We start from the raw sequence: 18,820 nt of genomic DNA, 5'->3' as shown, positions 1-18,820 counted from the left end.
ATGTCTGAAGCTATATATTTAAACTCCACATACTGAGTTTTTATGTTTCCAAGCCCAATTTTTCTATACGTTGTGGTACCTAGCTTTCCATATTAAATAATGTTTTAATAATGAACAGAATGTCATTTGAACAAGAAAATTTTATGGAATATTATAAGACATAATGGAAAAAAAAGCAAAAATACTTAGATTTAAATTATTTTTCCCAAAGGAAAATCAATATTCTGTCTTGGCTAATTGATAATGCCATTTGGTACAATATTTACACCTATTTGATTGGCACAATGCCTAATTAATCTGTTTCATAATGACTGCCAGCAGTTCTTTTGATACCTTATCCTGGCCAGTATTTTCCTGAATCATGAAGTGCTGAGTGCTGTGCTGGAGAAACCAGAGTAGAATTTTAGCAAAAATTCAATATAGACAGGGCAATTTAAAACAAGCTTTCACAGTAAGCTAAAAGAGTGTAAGCTGTCTTTGTTTGCAACTCAGACAACTTGCTTTGAAGTGAAATTCTATCAGAAAAGCCCTTGAGGCCTTGTCAACAGAAAAGATCAATTGTTGACTAGTAGATTATTTAAAGGTCATTTTCTCTGAAGGATTTTTGTACAGGACTAAACAATACCTTTTTTTTTAGTATAAAGCAATTTTAATACTATATTTTTCTAAAATATAACTGTTTCTTCACATTGCTCCACAGCATTTAATTTGGATTCTCAACAGAGTTACTAGATAGTTACCAAAACATGAGACAAACATTTACTGAAAATACAATAGTTTCTGTGCCCAAATAAGAAAAAAAACAAACCAAAACCTATAAAGAAGTCACTTTGGGAAGTCACTGGCTTACTCACCAGGAAACCTTAAAAATATAGCCTAGTAATGTTACTTTCAGACAAAAATGACATCTAATTGTATTCATTTTCAGACCAATTCAAACAAAATATCCAGTGCTCCCAGTCCATGGTTCTAAGATGAAATGTAAATTAAATGTGTCAGATGAAGATAAAACAGAGTAATTAGAGGGATAGTTTAACTTGGTTTTTCAGAAATTGCACAATTATATGTTATGACTATGAAGAAGAGCCATTGCTGTGGATCACAACTGTATTGAATTACTATTATTTTGTGAAAGTTAACTGCTTAAATGTTTTCTTGCCACAAATATTCTAACCACAGTTGTTCATATCTCTCTTGGCCCACAATCATAATGTACTTCTTCATTCAGAAATTCTTGTGATGACTGAGAAGGATATGTGATCATAGGATCTCACTTGAATCTGGCAAGTCAGATGTTAAGCGTTTAAGATGTGCTTGGGACTGTGCTAAGTACTAGCAATACAAAGAACTTCACCCAAAAGAACTAACATCTAAGGGCAGAGACCACAAATAACAGAAGGGTAAATATAATCAAAACATCAGAGGTTTGTGGGAGGGGAAAGTAGTTTCAGAAAGGCTTCCTAAAGAAGGTAAAATTTTAAAGTGAAGAAAACCTGAGAATAGAAATGGAGAAATAAGGAGAGAGTGCATTCAAGAATTGGGAAATAGCATTGCAAAGGCACTGAGATGAGGGGTGAAGTGTTGGTTGTGAAGAATTGCAGTAAAAAGGTCAGAGAATCTATTTAGATTATAGAGTTTATAGAAGAGAATGAATTATAAGGACACTGGAAAATCAGGAATTTTTGAGACCAATATATTTCAAAGAGCAAAGGAGCTGGAGTTGCATCTAAGAATAATCTCTCCAGTAAACTTGAATCCTGAATGAAAAAAAAAATATATAGACATTTGATAATCTGACTTTCTGGTATCTGTAACAAAAAGAACAGAACTCAATGGAAAACTTGATATAAAAGATCCAGAAGAAAATTAAAGAAGTCATTAGAAACTAATTATAAAGCAAGGATTAAGTTCAAACTGTTTATTTATGATATATGAAAATATTATTGTTAGTAATTATTACTAGTAATAATAATAAAAAAATAGAATAATCAAAACAAAAAGAGGAAAAGCAATAAAAATGTGCATACTCTGATCCAGCAATACCACTATTAGGCCTATACACCAAAGAGATCACAATATTGGGAAAAAAGACTCACATGTACAAGAATATTTATAGAGTTTCTTTTTGTGGTGGCAAAGAATTGGAAATTGATATGTCCATCAATTAGAGAATGACTGAACAAAATGTGGCATATGAATATAAAGGAATATTATTGCTGTATATGAAACAATGAGCACACAGATTTCAGAAAAACCTGGAAAGATTTATATGATGTTGAGTACAGTGAGCAGATTCAGCAACATAGTGTGATGATCAAATATGATATACTTAGCTCTTCTCAGCAATACAGGATTAAAAATAATTCTAAACGATGTGATGGAAAATTCCATCAGAGAAAAAACTATCACATCTGAATGCAGATAAAAGCATTTTATCTTCCTCATTTTTAATTTTGTTTCTGTTTATTGTTTAGGCTTAAGAAAGTAATGGGGAAAATGTCAGTAATTCATTTTAAATGTAAAGGTTAATCATGTGGACTTTTTATTTTTGGAGATCTCATTTTGTAACATTTATCTATATTCCCTTGGTTATAGATAAAAGTGAAATATAGCACCCCACCTTCTAACTGCTTCAGAATGAATTCATAGAGGAAAAATTATTAGTGGCAAAAGTATCAAATTATACATGTTGTCATCTTAAAGAAACTATAGTTTTGAAAGAATAAAGATCCCTAGATTTGATCTACTCTACTATTTCATTTAATAGATGAAGAAACTCAAGCACAGAGAGGGTCAATTTCCAGAGATCAAACAACTAATTGGTGGCAAGCAATGACTAAAAGCCAGACTTCTTAATTTCTTGCACAGTAGTTTTCTACTCTATGAGTACAATTGTTTCAATAAAGATGAATTTTTCATGTTAAAATATTAAAAATGTAGGCTTCATTGTATAGTGGTTTAATCATAATATGATCTATGATGCTTTGATGACTATGTAGGTCTGATACACTCCTACCACCTAGTGTTAACATGACCATATTACTGGTTAAATTATTTTCACAATAATTAATCAAACTTTGAGAAGTATAAAATATATGAATCATTTTGAAGTCAGGAAGCATTGGATTAAAATATTCTCTCTACCACATTAGTTGTGTGTCTATGGACAAAGACTTTAACTTCTTAGTTTCACAAAGAACTTTCTAGGACTCTAAATTGGAATCAAGTTATCCAAGGAAATAGACTTTTTTTCCAACTGGAATTTCCCTAATAGCAATGTTGCAACTCATCTTGTCACAAACAAATAACAACAACAAAAAATAGTCACAAATCACTCCATTTTTATAGTATGGAGTTTTTAACCTGTCATCCACAGACCTCAAAGGGATCCATGAGAAAAAAAAAATTCAAAATGACCATAATCTTCAATAAGAGAAATAAATTGAATCTTATTTCAATATGAATGCTTTCCTTTGTAATTTTATGCTTGTTATTTTGTGATTTAAAAACATTCTGAGAAGTGCTCCATTGGCTTCGTCATTCTGCCAATAGAGAAAACCCCTGACCAGTAGGTATTAACTAGCTTCCTAGTATTATCTCTTATCTATAGCAAAAGAGATTGAAGCTACAAAAAAGAAAGCAAGTTCTCTGTGATCATCTGGCTCTATAGTATTTATCAAAGTAAATATCAGAACCCAAGTATCTTGCTATCCAGTCCAGAACTCTTCTGATGAAGTCATATTGCCTCTATGGATATTTCTTTTGAACTAAATCAAAACTAAAAGGCAATGAGACCAGTTCAGCTGATTGCTAACTGAATCTTCTCCAATGGTCCTCAATTTTCGCATCACATTTAAGAAATAATTATTATTCCAAGTAATCAAGGACTAAAAGAGAGGCCTATGAGACTGGGTAAAGGAAGAATATAACCTCTTTCCTGAAACACTCAGGCAAAGTTTCCTTAGAATACAATCTTATCTCAAACTACCAACAAATCTACTAAGATAAGCTCACAAGTGACTTTGGATCAGGGTGAGGGCAAGAGCAGATATTTTTCTTTTCACATGGTAATAACCCTGACCTAATATCCTTCTGCTACTTTTGAAGCCTAGATAGGATATTAATTTGTTTGAGGCTATGGGAATCTGGAAAACAATGCACCTCTTGGGTTGGATTCAGGAAGACAATCCAAGAATGGATCATGTAAAATCTTTTATTTCCTCTAAAGGAGAGGAGAAAACCAGGACTCTTAATATTTTTATTTAAAACTGAGTGACCACAATGTATAAACTAATTTGGAGGGGAGAGGGAGAAAAACTTAACAGATGAATTTAGTTAAAAAGCAAAACATACTGATTACTGACTAAATTCAATAGTTTAATTTTCTTAACACTCATTCCCCTGCCAATGGATTTGTACATATAGCTATAACCTCAATCTTTCATTGTCTTTTAATATACCCATGGAAGTTTCTGTAAACAGAATTTAAAATGTGATCAGGAAATAAAGGAAAACAATGGTGATCTTACTTGTGGCCCTTCTACATTGAGCACCATTCCCATAAACATAGAAAACGTTTTTTCTGTAACTTTTATTTTAAAAAAGGTATTCATATGCCAGGGTTTTTCCCCCCTAGTAGATGAGAGAATAATAAAGGGAATTTGTGGTTGAAAATTTTCCTGTCTCTGGGAATGGTGGTCAACATATAGAAGAGTCATAAATTTGATGGACTTTTATTTATTTATCTATTTATCTATCTATTTATTTATTCATTTATCTATCCATGTATCTATTTATCTATTTATTTATTCATTTATCTATCTATCTATCTATTTATTTGCTTATTTGCTTATTTATTCATTTGTTTGTTTGTTTGTTTGTTTATCTATGATTTTGCAAGGCAAATGGGGTTAAGTGGCTTGCCCAAGGCCACACAGCTAGCTAATTATTAAGTGTGCTTTATCCACTGTGCCACCTAGCCACCCCTGGACTTTTATTTATAACTCCCACTTTAAAGAAATGAAACTCAGATCCTAACAGGTGCCATGTCCTGAATATTGTCCATTTCATTCCACTCACACATAATTTAGGCACTCACATATACTTCTCACTTTTAACAGGCTCCTAAATGATCCCTTGGCTTTTTATTTCTCTCATTTTCAAAACATTCTTCAAATAGCTACCAAAACAACGCTCAGATACCAGCTACCATTATGAAAAATGTCTTCACTCTATCCAGAAGAAAGTGGCCTTTCCTTCCTGAATTTATCAGTGTGTGTCTTACTTTTTAAAATTGATTTGTTCAGTTTTTGGCAAATAAGAGGCACTTTGCAAATTGTTGTTAATAAATTGAATTTTCCTCTGCTTATATTTTCTAATGATCACATTTTACAGAGCAGCAGACCAGTCACTTGGTTACAAATTCTTTGGCCATGTCAATGCATCAAACAATGAAAAATTATAATGGTCCATACTTGTAGGAAGTTCACTGTTTCTGTCGTGTTATTGTGGTGGAATTATGGGAGAAGGGCAGAAAATTCAAAGAAATATAGAGGTTTTTAGATGCTTCAACATTTTTAATTTAGCTGTTGATACTCTGATTATGATATCATTGTCTAATGACCAAGAAATTAAGGAACTTCTGAAGGGGCTAAATCCTATCAATCTTGACATTCTTGTGAGGAAATCAGAAAATACAATGAAGTTTTATCTCTCTCTCTCTCTCTCTCTCTCTCTCTCTCTCTCTCTCTCCTTTTTTCTGTCTCCTTTTGTCTCTGGTTCTATCACCTCTGTAAATTTCTCTCTGTCTCTTTTATTTCTATTTATATTTCTGCTGCATGTAAAGAAAATGGACATTTAGAAGCAGTGAACTCTTTGTGGATTTTCAATGAGGACTCAGTTCTGGGTGAGCTCTGGGTGAACTGTGACCAAGTTCTTGTACTAGGAAAATAGAAGGATTAGGCTTTGATTACATGACAATGTTCTCATGGCTATTTAACATAATTATTATAATGATCATCAATATTTAAATCCTTCTAACCATTATCAGAATGTGAAATGTTCAGGTCCAGTCTTACTAAGGAGTATAATAAGTATCCATATGGATGATGTGATTTAAGAGGATGCTAGGCATGTACTTCTATCTGTCCTTATATCAATAAAAGATTTCAGGGTTTCCCTACCAAATACAAAAGCAATCAAAATTGTTACTACTTATAGGTTGTTAAGTAGGTGGTGTGTGTTCCAGAGTCATAAGTAGGAATTCTTGTAGTGAGGGGTCATAACTGAAATATGTACACTTGTACATGTGAGTAGATGAAGATGAAAAACTGGGAGGACAGTGAATTAAAGGGAAGCAGTGCATGAAGTGGAGAATACTGTGAACAAATTATTAAAATTATTGAGGAGGAAAGAGAAACAACAAATTTGAAGTTGTAAAACTGTGTGCTATACTCAGAAGAATCATGATATGTTGGAAAGAATATAGAGAAAAGAGATTTAATATAAAGTAGAATTTGACTATAGAATAGAATTCTAGAATCACAGTAGAAGAGCAAAGCATAGGATTTGGATAAGGATATAATTGGGGAATGGAAATGTCAGTGGCCAGTTCTAATTTATTCTGAGGTAATCTTGGGCATCCAGAGTAAGGGAAAATTGATTCCTAGATCTAGACTTCCTTAAACCTTTTTCTATTGATGACTACCATGAATCATATTAGCTGGGAACTTCATTGTATTTCTTATACTCCTTGTAAGAGGATAAGTCATGGAGATAGTAAAAAAAAAAACTTTCCTTAAACATCTGGGTTCAGAGTATAGTTATGTACTAGATGGGGGGGACATGCTTATTCTCGGAGAAGTTGTGGATGTGCAGTCACCTGGAAGATATTGCATTATGTAATGTTTATTATTCCTTTTATTAAGTTGATACCAAAAACATCAAATACTATATACAGTAATCAAGCATCACAATCTATTTTCATGATAGGATTGCTTATATTTTGTTAAATTTCTAAGACTAAGGCTTAAAGAAAATTCAGGGAAGAGTTTTAATATTTAAGCTCCTCAAGTCTCTCGCTATTATAATCCATCCACCACACAGCCACAAGAGATCTTCCTAAAGTATAAGTCTAACTACATCAACACCCCTACTCAATAATCTTCTATGGTACCCTATTACCTCTAAGATAAAATAGCAATTCCTTTATTTGCCATTAAAAGATGTTTGCAATCTGTTTCTTCCCTATCTTTGAAGTTTTCTTATACATAATTCTACATTCTATGATTCAATTATATTATCCTCCTTAGTGTACTTTATATCTTTGTACATCTGTTTCTTGTATGTATAATGAACTCCATCCTCATTTCTACCTCTTGGAATCTCTGGCTTTTTTCATGTCTAATCTCATCTCTTCTTTGTGAGGCCTTTCTTTCCAAGTACCCCTAGCTGATTCTGCCTTCCTCAAGAAAGTTGCATTTCATTTACTCTATAAGTATCTTGAGAATGCATATTATGCTGTTTCACCTATTAGAACGCAAACTTCTTGAGGTTAGGGGAAATTTTTTGATTGTTGTTTCTTCTTTGTAACACAAATCCTTATTAATATGCCTGCCATTTAGTGAACAATTAATAAAATGCTTTTTCATTGATTATCGATTTAATGGTGTTTTTTGATGTATAAGAAAAATGAGAATAACACAAATGAAAAACTAGAGAAAAACTCTGTCAGCTATTATGATATAAGATAATATGGGCATATAGCAAACATAGTAAGGTGGAGAAAAAATGTCAACAAGTTTCTTAAACATTGAGGAAGAAGGAGAAACAATGAGCTTTAAGGAGAAATTTCAAAGGTATGTGGTATCTTCAGAAGAAAATTAAGTTCAGTGAGCATATTATGTTGATAAGATTTTGGAAGGAAAAGATTTAATATAAAATAGAATTTGACTATAGAATAAGATCCTAGAAACACAGTAGAAAAGAAAGGCAAACACTAATCGGAACTTAGAATAGGAGAACAAACATAGTTTTTTAAAGAAAGAATTAATGGAGTAGATGTTGTTGAGTAGATTTCTGAGATGCATTCACTGAAATGAAGTGGGAGGACAGAGCATGCAATGATTATAATAAGTTGTAGAAGGGAGAATGATTGTGGGAGACTGCACAGTAAGAGTGCAAATATATTAGGCATCTGAATTTAAAGACTTTATTATTTTTGCATATATTGTACACTCTGATAATTATAGTCATCCTTTAATGTTGCTCAGCAGAAAATATTTGTTTATGTCAGTGATTTGACTTTTTTCATCCCATGCAGGCTATAATGTGTAAGAACTCCAGAGAGTTTTATGGCAGGAAAAAAATGTTTTCAAGATAAAAATATAACAATACACATTCAATCAATCAATTAAACAATACACAGTTATTAAGTTCTAGACACAAAGCTTTATAGATTCTGGGGTTAAAGGACAATAATGAAATAATATTTGTCCTCAAGGGCTTCAAATCCTGTGTGTGTGTTTGTGTGTGTGTGTGTGTCTATATACATGAATATACAAAGGAAGTTTTGGTACTGAGATCACTAGTAAGTAGATGGAAGAATTAGGAGAAGTTCTACATAGGATGCATTTAAACTGAGTTGATTTTTCTTTCAGGTTTTTTTTGCAAGGCAAATGGGGTTAAGTGGCTTGCCCAAGGCCACACAGCTAGGTAATTATTAAATGTCTGAGACCGGATTTGAACCCAGGTACTCCTGACTCCAAGGCCGGTGCTTTATCCACTACACCACCTAGCTGCCCCTAAACTGAATTTTTAAGGAAATAAGAAATTCGGGGAATGGGGTGAAGAGAGAGTGCTTTCTAGGAACGGGAGATAACCAGTGCAAAGGATTATTGACTCGAAAATGGAATATATCATGTGAAGAAGAGGAGACCATTTGACTTGATAAGAAATTGATAAAAGGAGAAAAAAAACATATAGGGATATAAATATAGTTAATGAGCCTCATTGTGGAAAGCTTTGAAGCTAAATGAGGGCTTTATATTTGAACACAAAAAGCAACAATGAATTTAATAAATAGGGAAATAATTTGGTTAGACTCATGGTTAGGACAAATATATAAAGACCTTGTTGAGGAGAACAGGAGAAGGAATTATTTGAGGTAGGTAGTACAATTAAGAAGTTACTGCAATAGTCCAAGTGAGAAGTTATAAAGCCTGAAGGAGGATGATAGGCTAATGACTAGAAAGAAAAGGGACAAATGTGAGAGATGTTACTCAATTCCTGGGCAGTATGTGTATCAGGATTCAAAGTCAGCTTTACATATTTAAAAATTATTTGTGATCAAAAATGTGACCTGACTATATGGCACAACACAGAATCTATTTGGATTTAGAATCAGAAAAAGTGTTTTAAAATTTTGATTCTGACCCTTAATACTTACGTAAATTCATCTTTCTCAGTCTCAGTCCTCATCTTTAAAATCAGGAAAGTGAACCTCTTTAGATGGCCTTTCTTCCTAGGTATAAATCTAAAGCAAAAGGAGTTACATTTATTAAGTATCTACTAAATTTTAGACATTTTGCTGATAGCTTCATTATTATTTCAATATTATTTCAATAGATACAATAACACTAAGTTTTAAGCATATATACCTATGTTTGTGTGTGTGTGTGTATATAAAACACAAAGTGTATAAAATGGCAAGCATTTGGTTAAGCTATTTGATCAGCATCATATTGCTAGTCTAAGGGAGATTTGAATCTGACTCCAGGCCCAGTTCTATCTACTGTGAAATTTAACTTTTATATGAACCTATGAACACAAGTAAATCAATAACACAATGAAAGTGAAACTACTTTCAAGAAGATTATCTTTCATCACACAGACATGCACACACAATTAGTGTCATAAGCCCCAAATATTTCTATGAAAAAAGATTAGTGGATAAAATACCAGTTGTGGATTTAGGAGGAATCCTATCTCTGACATTTACTAGTTATATCATCCTGATCAAGTCATTTAAACATTAAGATTCTCAATTCTTCATCTATAAAATTAAGATGTCATTTTGATGAGATTTGAACAAAGGCTGCTGAATATCTCCAATCTCTAAATCCTTGATTCTGTAATCTGAAGGATTTAATCTACTGCAAACTCAATTTGAGTCAATGCCATTATGCCAGCTTTAAAGGCTAACTCAATTGAATGCTGAATTAAAGAAGAAATGATAGAGGATAAGAATGTTATAGTTCTACTATTCTCTGCTTTGCTCATTCAATTCTGGTGACATTGATAACTTTAAAAATATGCAGAAGAATGAGATGAAGATGGTAAAAGAATTTAGATAATTTTTTTTTAGAAACTGCAGAGAAACAGCTATTTCATAGTAGAAGATAGCTAGGGACATAGCAGTTTCTTCATCATTAGAAATTTGGGGGTTAAAAGCATAGTTCCCTTGTGATCTGGAAAATTTGCCCAAATATTTTTGGTTTTCCCTTTGTACCAGATTAAAAAATCTGAATTGTTTTCCTTTGTTATTTTATGGAGTATTTACAATTTCTCTTTATAAAATTTGGGTAAAATTTTGGGTCATAGTCTATGTGTCATTTGCTAGCCTTCATTTTTCAGCTGAAGTTTCCACAAAACTCTCCCAAATTCCCATGTAATTTCTTATGCTAATCCACAATATATTAAAAACATGTTGGTAAAATTGTGATTTGAAAGGGAAAATTGTATATTATGGAAGGAATGATTTTTCAGATTTAGTTTTGAGGAGATGGCTTTTGAGGTTGTTTTTTACTATGGGATTGTGTGTCCAGAAGGAATATCCAAGTTAATAGCGTTATGACAATGCATAGTGATAAAAAGACTGAACTATTCAATTCTTATTTTGCTTCTCTTTTCATGATTCATAGGTTTGTGATGAGAATGGGCTATAAGTTATCCCTTCCAACCCCAATTCACACCAGGTTGTTGTGTACTCCGGGAAGCTACTACCTCATTTTAGATTTCTTGGGGTGAAAAAGGTGAAATTTTATTTTCAGTACTACTATTGAAGTTGCCCTACTATTATGCCCTCCAATGATAATCATTTGGCAAGAGATAGTTATTGTTGTTCTAGAAACAATGTTTATTATGTTAATATACTATGAACAACTAGTACAAAAATCATTCGTCAAAAGTCTGCGACATTTTCACAAAGCACATTCTTTCTAGGCTTCATGCATCATAACCCTTGTAGAATCCTGAAGTTGTTTTCCTATGAGTATCTAGTTTGTCCTCTCAGCTGTCATTTGGAAACTTTGCTACTGCTTTAGTCTTTCCAATGATATGGTAAATGGGATCAATGTCCTTTCTGTCTCTGTCTGTCTCTGTGTTGTCTGTCTCTCTATCTCTGCCTCTGTCTCTCTGTCTCTCTCTCTCTGTCTGTCTGTCTCTCTCTCTCTCTCTCTCTCTCTCTCTCTCTCTCTCTCACACACACACACACACACACACACACACACACACACACACACACAAACAAACATCTATGACTTCACTGGTGTAGAAACCTACCATTGAGGACCCTCTCTTTGCTAAACTGCATTTCATTCACAATTATTCCTCGGGTATTATGTCTCTGAATGTCATTTTCTTTTATTTTTTCAATTACAGTCACAAATAGTTTTCAATATTGACTGTTTTGTAAGTTTTTGAGTTACACCTTCCTCCCTTCCATTCCCCATGACAGTGAATAATCTGATAATAGTTTATACATATGCAATCATGAGATACTATATTTCTGCATGAAGCAAGTCCTGATTTATATCCATGATAGAAAGTCATCCCCTCATTGCTGCAGACTACCAAGAAACATTCCTGTGGTATTCAGGAGCTATGTTGAAAAAGGGTTAGTCTCTGCCCTGACAATTCATAGATAAAGGATTTCAGGTGTTAATTCTGAAACTACCAAGGAATCCAAGCTTGGGGCAGCTTAATTTCCTTCTCTAGTGGTCAGTGAAAATTTGTCTGATGAACCACTAGAAGCAATGCAAAAAAAAGTGAAATCCAATTAAGGATTTTCAAAATTAACTATAGCAATCTTATACTTTGGAAAAAAACCTGAAAGCAATACATTCAGCAGTTGTCTTTCCTATGATGCAACTTAATTAAGGACAGAAAAAACTCATGGGAAAAACTCAATCTTCTTCCTAAATCAATATTTCAGGTTAATGAAAGAAGAGAAAATATTGTTAGTTATCTACATTGGCTTAGTCATAGACAGGATCTAATAGCACTAATGCAAACAAGAACTTATGTAAAATGTGACATTTTTCTGTGTCTGAAATAAAACACTTAATAGCTGTGCAAAAGAGAACATAATATAGTTGACAATTATTATAGGAGCCTGAACTTGAGTTCAAGTCTTCCTGCTTCTGGCTTTGTAACCCTGGAAAAATCACTCCACATCTCAGTTGCAGAGCAAATGCCAGCTTGTCTTGGTATAGAAATTTTCCTTATCTAGAATTCTGTAAAAAATGAAAAATTCAAGAGATATAATTTCTTAAATATTAATCATTTTATTAATTACAGCTAGCAAATAATTAATAAAAGGATAGTCATTTGGCCTTCTCTCATAAACCAAAGACCCTTCCTGGAGGCCTCTTAATACTTATATTCCCTTGGAAAGGTGGGTGTTCCAGTAAGCTGCTATCAACTCTGGTTGGTTAACAGTTAATGATAGAATAAATAGTATAAAGAGAGGTGGGCTCATTCTAATGATGGCCTGGGGGAATGTAACTTTCATCACTTAGTTTTTAACACAAAGACCTATCCAGACCACCTTCCTCTCCTCACCATTCCTATCCACTCTAGGGTATTATGTACAAAACGGGGACTCTACTTCCACTCAGACCTGTCTGACTAAAATGCAGTGGGTCAAAATTCACCTAGATTAAACCTTTTGATCAGATCTAAACTTTCCCAATTGGATAAGTCTTGCCCAAGATTCCATCTCATGATCAGTCATGTTCTTCAACCCACAGTGACTGATCTCCAAATAAGGAAACAAAAAAGGAAAAGACTCCAGTCCCAATTTTGCACAGTTGACTAGCAATACAAAAGAGAAATAACAATTTCTCTTAGTTCTCTATAGGAGTGAAATCTAAAGTCCAGTTCTTAATCCTTCTCTTTGAATTCATATATATCTATCTATATAGATATATAGATAGAGATAGAGATAGATTTGAATATATATGCATAGAGAAATGACCTATTTTCAATAAGCACCTATGAAGAAATTAGTAAGAAATAAGCATGGTGTTTATTTTGATTGTAAATAATGCATAAATAAATGATAAACTATATATATGATATGTTATAATTATATAGCTCATTATAAAATAAAACACAAAAAACTATTGTAGGCATTTGAATTCCTATTTGGAATTATACAGCAAGAAATTCAAAGCATATGCTAGCTAATTTTGACCCTTAAAGTTGTAATCAAGTTTTAAGACCTCTAGTAATTTAGTTTTCTTCAAAATTACGTTCCATATTGTTTTATAATAGATCATGCTGAGGGTTTTCCTTCTGAAGGAGGAAAACACACCTGATCTCCCTAGGACTACACAGAAGGTGGGACCTTAGCCTGATGTCTCCCCAAGTTTACACAGTTGAGGAAGGCTTAATTGACCAGTAAAATTGATGTACAAACTCTTTATCGTCTCAGGCTGTATGGGACAAGTTCACAATGGAAATTTCATGGATTCTGATATCTTGCTAGCTTTTGTCTCCCCTCCTCTTCAGATATCTTCCAAATGAAACCAAGGATATGAGGAAGACATAGAAAACCAAAAATGTCATAATACACATTAATGCAAAATATTACACAGAAAGGTGATTTTAATGTAAATTTAATAGCTCCACAGTGGATTACAATTTTTCCTTGTGTAAATGGTGCTTATATGGAAAAATGAAAATCAGATTCTACCAAATTGCTTCATTCTCTGGAACAATTACCCTGATTGCTCTGTATATAGAATTATAGGGGTTAATTTTAGGATTCTGAGTCTAGGGATGATGTTCAAAGCTCTTAACAGAGGAAAAAAACAGGGATAAACTAGAGAGCTTTTTTGAGAAAGGTTTGGTTCTATTCCTGAGTTTTATCTCTAGAAAACACTCTTTTTGTTCCTCTAAGAAACCAGATCTTCAGGATATGGATGGGAAGACTTTTGTTGGCTCCACAAAAGGAAATTTTAGTTTCGATTTTCCAATAGTGATTTGATGCCATGTAAACATTTCCTTTAAAGGAAAAGGAAAAGTTGAAAGAACAGGAAAACTTATTTAGTAAAGGAGTAACTGCTCTTCCATATTGTTTCTTGGTCTTGCTAAAATTCATTTTGATAGGAAAGTATTTTGGTATGGGTTAAAAAGGTATTTAGCCATAAGGCATAATGTTAGCTAATATGTGACCACATTTCAGGTATCAAATCTGAGAGAGTCCAGTCTCTTCCTGCCTCTTTTTTTTGTGCTATTCTATTCTATTAACAATTCTAATATACTAGAAGATCACATGGCCAGACCGACAAAGGGGCCACATGTAAAGAAATCTAAATCTAGCACTACTACTATAACTACTAACACAGCTGTTTCTAAATGGAATAAAATAAGATGTTTTTAAGCAATGACAATGTGAAAACCACTGAGAAAACAAATGGAAAAGAGAGACAGTTCCTTCTCTCAAGGACTTTACACATTAACTAGGGGAACCTATATTAATCCATCCATCCATCCATCCATCCATCCATCCATCCATCCATCCATCCATCCATCCATTCATCTATCCATCTATCCTTCTTTCTTTTTTCTTTCTTTCTTTCTTTCTTTTTCTTTCTTTCTTTCTTTCTTTCTTTCTTTCATTCTATCTATAATTTGTCCATCTATATCATAAACTCTATTATAGAAAAGTGTTATTTTCATTACTTTTATATAAAACTATATAAATGTATGTATATGTACATATCTATGATCAGGCAAATAGAAAGACCTAGAATCCCCAGAACTAAGTAATTCATGAAGAGGGTGAAGATCAGTGAATTTAGGGAGTAATGACAGGGCCGATGGTCCTCAAATAATGATTGTAAAGTGAATAGAGAACTAGAGTATTGGAATAAATTAGAGCTCTGGATTATCTCAGAGAGAGATGGGGATGGGAAAAGTGCATAATGATAGGGAAAGTGAAGGTTGAAATAGTGGTTTGAAATGATAATTTAGAGGTAGATATTTCCTAAAAATGATGGTTATGCAAAGACCTGTAGTCAAAATGTAATATTGCTAAGAGTTACATATGTTCAATATGTATCTTTTTATTATCCTTTGTTATTTGAAATTTATTTCTTCTGAATTGTGGTGTTTCAAAATAAGAAACCATCTAGCAAAGAGTATTGAAACCATATTTATTTTTTAATTTTATGGCTATGAACTAATTTTGGATTGCTGAAAATACAATGCAATTGAAGAAGATATAATTAAGCAATCTCTTTTTAAGAACACAATAACTAATTTGATAGAGTTGGGCATGCTGCAGAAATTGTCACCTGAGAATGGAATAAGGCATTTAATGAAGTTTTTCTTGCTATTATTTTGGAAAATATAAGATTTACAAAAGTTCTCATAGTTGGATTCAAAATTAGGTGAACTCTCAGACTCAATGGGTCTTCAATTATGGCCCCATGTTGTGGAAAAGTCTCTTAAAAGTACTAAAAACATCTTTGAGATACTAGTAGCTCAAGTATTAAAGGCTTAGGTCATTGATGTAGATTCCTAGGGTCCTATGTACAAAAGCTAGTCCAAGAGGAAGAAAGAGTAGACTTAACATTTCTGACAAGCCATGGTCAACACAGAGGCAAAGAACTTGCCCACAACTGAATTATGACTGTATCTTTGCTAAATATATTTTCACTACTTAGGATAAGTATACCTTTCTTTGTTAACTCTTAGATCAAGAATTCTTAACCTGAATTAATGAAGTAGGTTTTTTTATAAAAAAAATATATTGTGATAACTATATGTCAAAGAAGCCCCATGATAGCTTTAATTAAACCAGCCTACAACAAATGTCAACTTGAAATAAGTGGAGTTTGGCGAGTGTATTTTATTGAACCTATGCTGTTAAATATTTTCATAAATGACATATAAAGGGAGAGATGTCATGATTCTCATCTTTTAATTTTATTTTTTATTCTCATTTTGTACAAATGTTTCTTTTGCATTAATAAAATATTCTTGTTTAAGAGTAAATGAAATACCCCCTCCCCCCCATGAATATAGACTTGCTTGAGTGATAAAGTAAAGGGGAGAGAAAAAAATTAAAATAAAAAAATAGTAATAATTGTAGGTATGGCCAGGTGGCACAATGGATGAAGCACCAGCCCTAGAGCCACGAGCACCCGAGCCCACATCCAGCCCTGTAGACCCAACAATCACCCAGCCGTGTGACATGCAAGCCACCCAATCCCCACTGCCCTGCAAAAACCAAAAAGAAGAAGGGAAAAAAGACCCAAAATAAAATAAAATAGTAATAATAGTAGGAGTGGCTGGGTGGCAGACAGAGCATTGGCCCTTGAGCCAGGAGCACCTGGGTCCAAATCCAACCTCAGACACCCCAAGATCATCCTGCTATGTGGCCCCAGCAGGCCACTCAGCCCCATTTGCCCTGCACCCTCCCCCAAATAATAATAATAATAAAAAATGTGCTTCAGTCTTTGTTCCAACACCAACAACTCTATCATGAGTGGATCACATCCTTTATGGTAAGTCCATCGCAAAAGTTACTTCCATATTTTTCCAATGTTGCCATTGCTGATCGCAACTCCCTCCTTTCTTATTTCTCCACTACCATGTACTATATTTTCTCTCTCCTTTCACTCTGACTCTGCTGTAGGGTAGCTGAGTGGCGCAGCAGACAGATCCCTGGTCCTGGAGCCAAGAGGCCCTGAGCCCCCATACCACCCTTTAGGCCCAGAATCCACCTGGCTCTATGGTCCTGGACAGGCCTTCCAATCCCAGCCCCTTGCAAGAAATGAAAAAGAAAATGTGTTATATCTGACCACTCTCCCCCATGGTCCATCCTCTCCTCCTTTATTCACATCCCCATCCCTTCCCCCTGCTCCCCCCTCCTTCTTACTCCAGTTGTCTATACCCCATTGAGTATATTTGCTGTTTCCTCTCCTAGCCATGTCTGATGAGAGCAAAGGTTCCCTCATTCCCCCTTGCCTCTCCCCTTCCATATCATTGCAATAGCTCATTGTAATAAAGAAAAATCTCATTATATGAAATATCTTGGCCTATTCCCCCTCTCCTTTTTCTTTCTCCCATTACATTTCCCTTTTTTTCTATTGACTCCATTTTTACACCATATTTTATCTTCGAATTCAGCTTTCTCCTGTGCTTCAACTATAAAAGCTCCCTCTACCTGCTCTATTAGCTGAGAAGGTTCATATGAGTATTATCAGTGTCATTTTTCTATGCAGGAATACATGCAGTTCATCCTCATTAAGTCCCTCATATTCCCACCCCCCATCCAATCTCCATGCTTCACCTGAGTCCTGTATCTGAAGTTCAAACCTTCTGTTCAGCTCTGGCCATTCCAACAGGAACATTTGAAATTCCCCTGGTTCATTGAAAGTCCATCTTTTTCCCTGGAAGAGGACATTCAGCCTTGCTGGGTAGTTCATTCTTGGCTGCATTCTAAGCTCTTTTGCCTTCTGGTATATTATATTCCAAGCCCTATGAGCTTCCAATGTAGTTACTGCTAAGTCCTGTGTGATCCTGACTGCAGTTCCATGATATTTGAACTGTGTCCTTCTGACTGCTTGTAATATTTTCTCTTTGACTTGGGAGTTCTGGAACTTGGCTATAATATTCCTAGGGGTTTGTTTTTTGGGATCTCTTTTTCAGGGGGATTGGTGGATTCTCTCCATTTCTATTTTGCTCTCTGCTTCTAGAATATCAGGGTAATTTTCCTGTAGTAATTCTTTGAAAAATGATGTCAAGGCTCTTTTCCTGATCATGACTTTCAGGTATTCCAATAATTTTTAAATTATCTTTCCTAAGTCTGTTTTCCATATCAGTTGTTTTTTCAATGAGATCTTTCACATTTTCTTCTAATTTTTCATTTTTTTGGTTTTGAAGTATTGATTCCTGATTTCTGGTAAATTTATCAATCTCCCTGAATTCTATTCTTTGTCTGAAGGATTTGTTCTCCTTAGAGAGTTTTCTTATCTCTTTTTCCATCTGGCCCATTCTGCTTTTTAAAGCATTCTTCTCCTCAATAACTTTTTGAACTGTTTTATCCATTTGACCTAAGCTGGTTTTTAGCATGCTATTTTCTTCAGCATTTTTTTGGATTTCCTTGACTAAGCTGCTGACTTCATTTTCATGTTTTTCCTGCATCTCTCTCATTTCTTTTCCCAGTTTTTCTTTTAAATCCCTCATTTGATTTTCAAAGTCTTTTTTGAACTCTGTTATAGCCTGATCCCAGTTTCTGTTTTTCTTGGAGTCTTTATATGCAGGAGCTTGTGCTTCCTCATCTTCAGACTGAGTATATTGATCCTTCTTGGGATCATAGATAATGTATTTCTCAATGGTGTTCCTCTTTTTTCTCTGCTTGCTCATTTTCCCAGCCTAAGCCTGTTTTGGGGGTTCTTCCTGAACTTTTGAGGCACTCCCATAAAGGTCTCAGTGTGTGTGGTTCTGTCCTCCCTCCGGGTCTGTGAATAACCATATGCGCTCCTGTCTGCCACGGGCCTGAGGTGGAGGGGGCCGCTGCTGTTTT

Source organism: Macrotis lagotis, chromosome X (genome assembly GCF_037893015.1).
Source record: "Macrotis lagotis isolate mMagLag1 chromosome X, bilby.v1.9.chrom.fasta, whole genome shotgun sequence".
Taxonomy (NCBI): domain Eukaryota; kingdom Metazoa; phylum Chordata; class Mammalia; order Peramelemorphia; family Peramelidae; genus Macrotis; species Macrotis lagotis.
The sequence above is the reverse complement of the archived record's forward strand: the minus strand, read 5'-3'. Positions refer to the sequence as shown.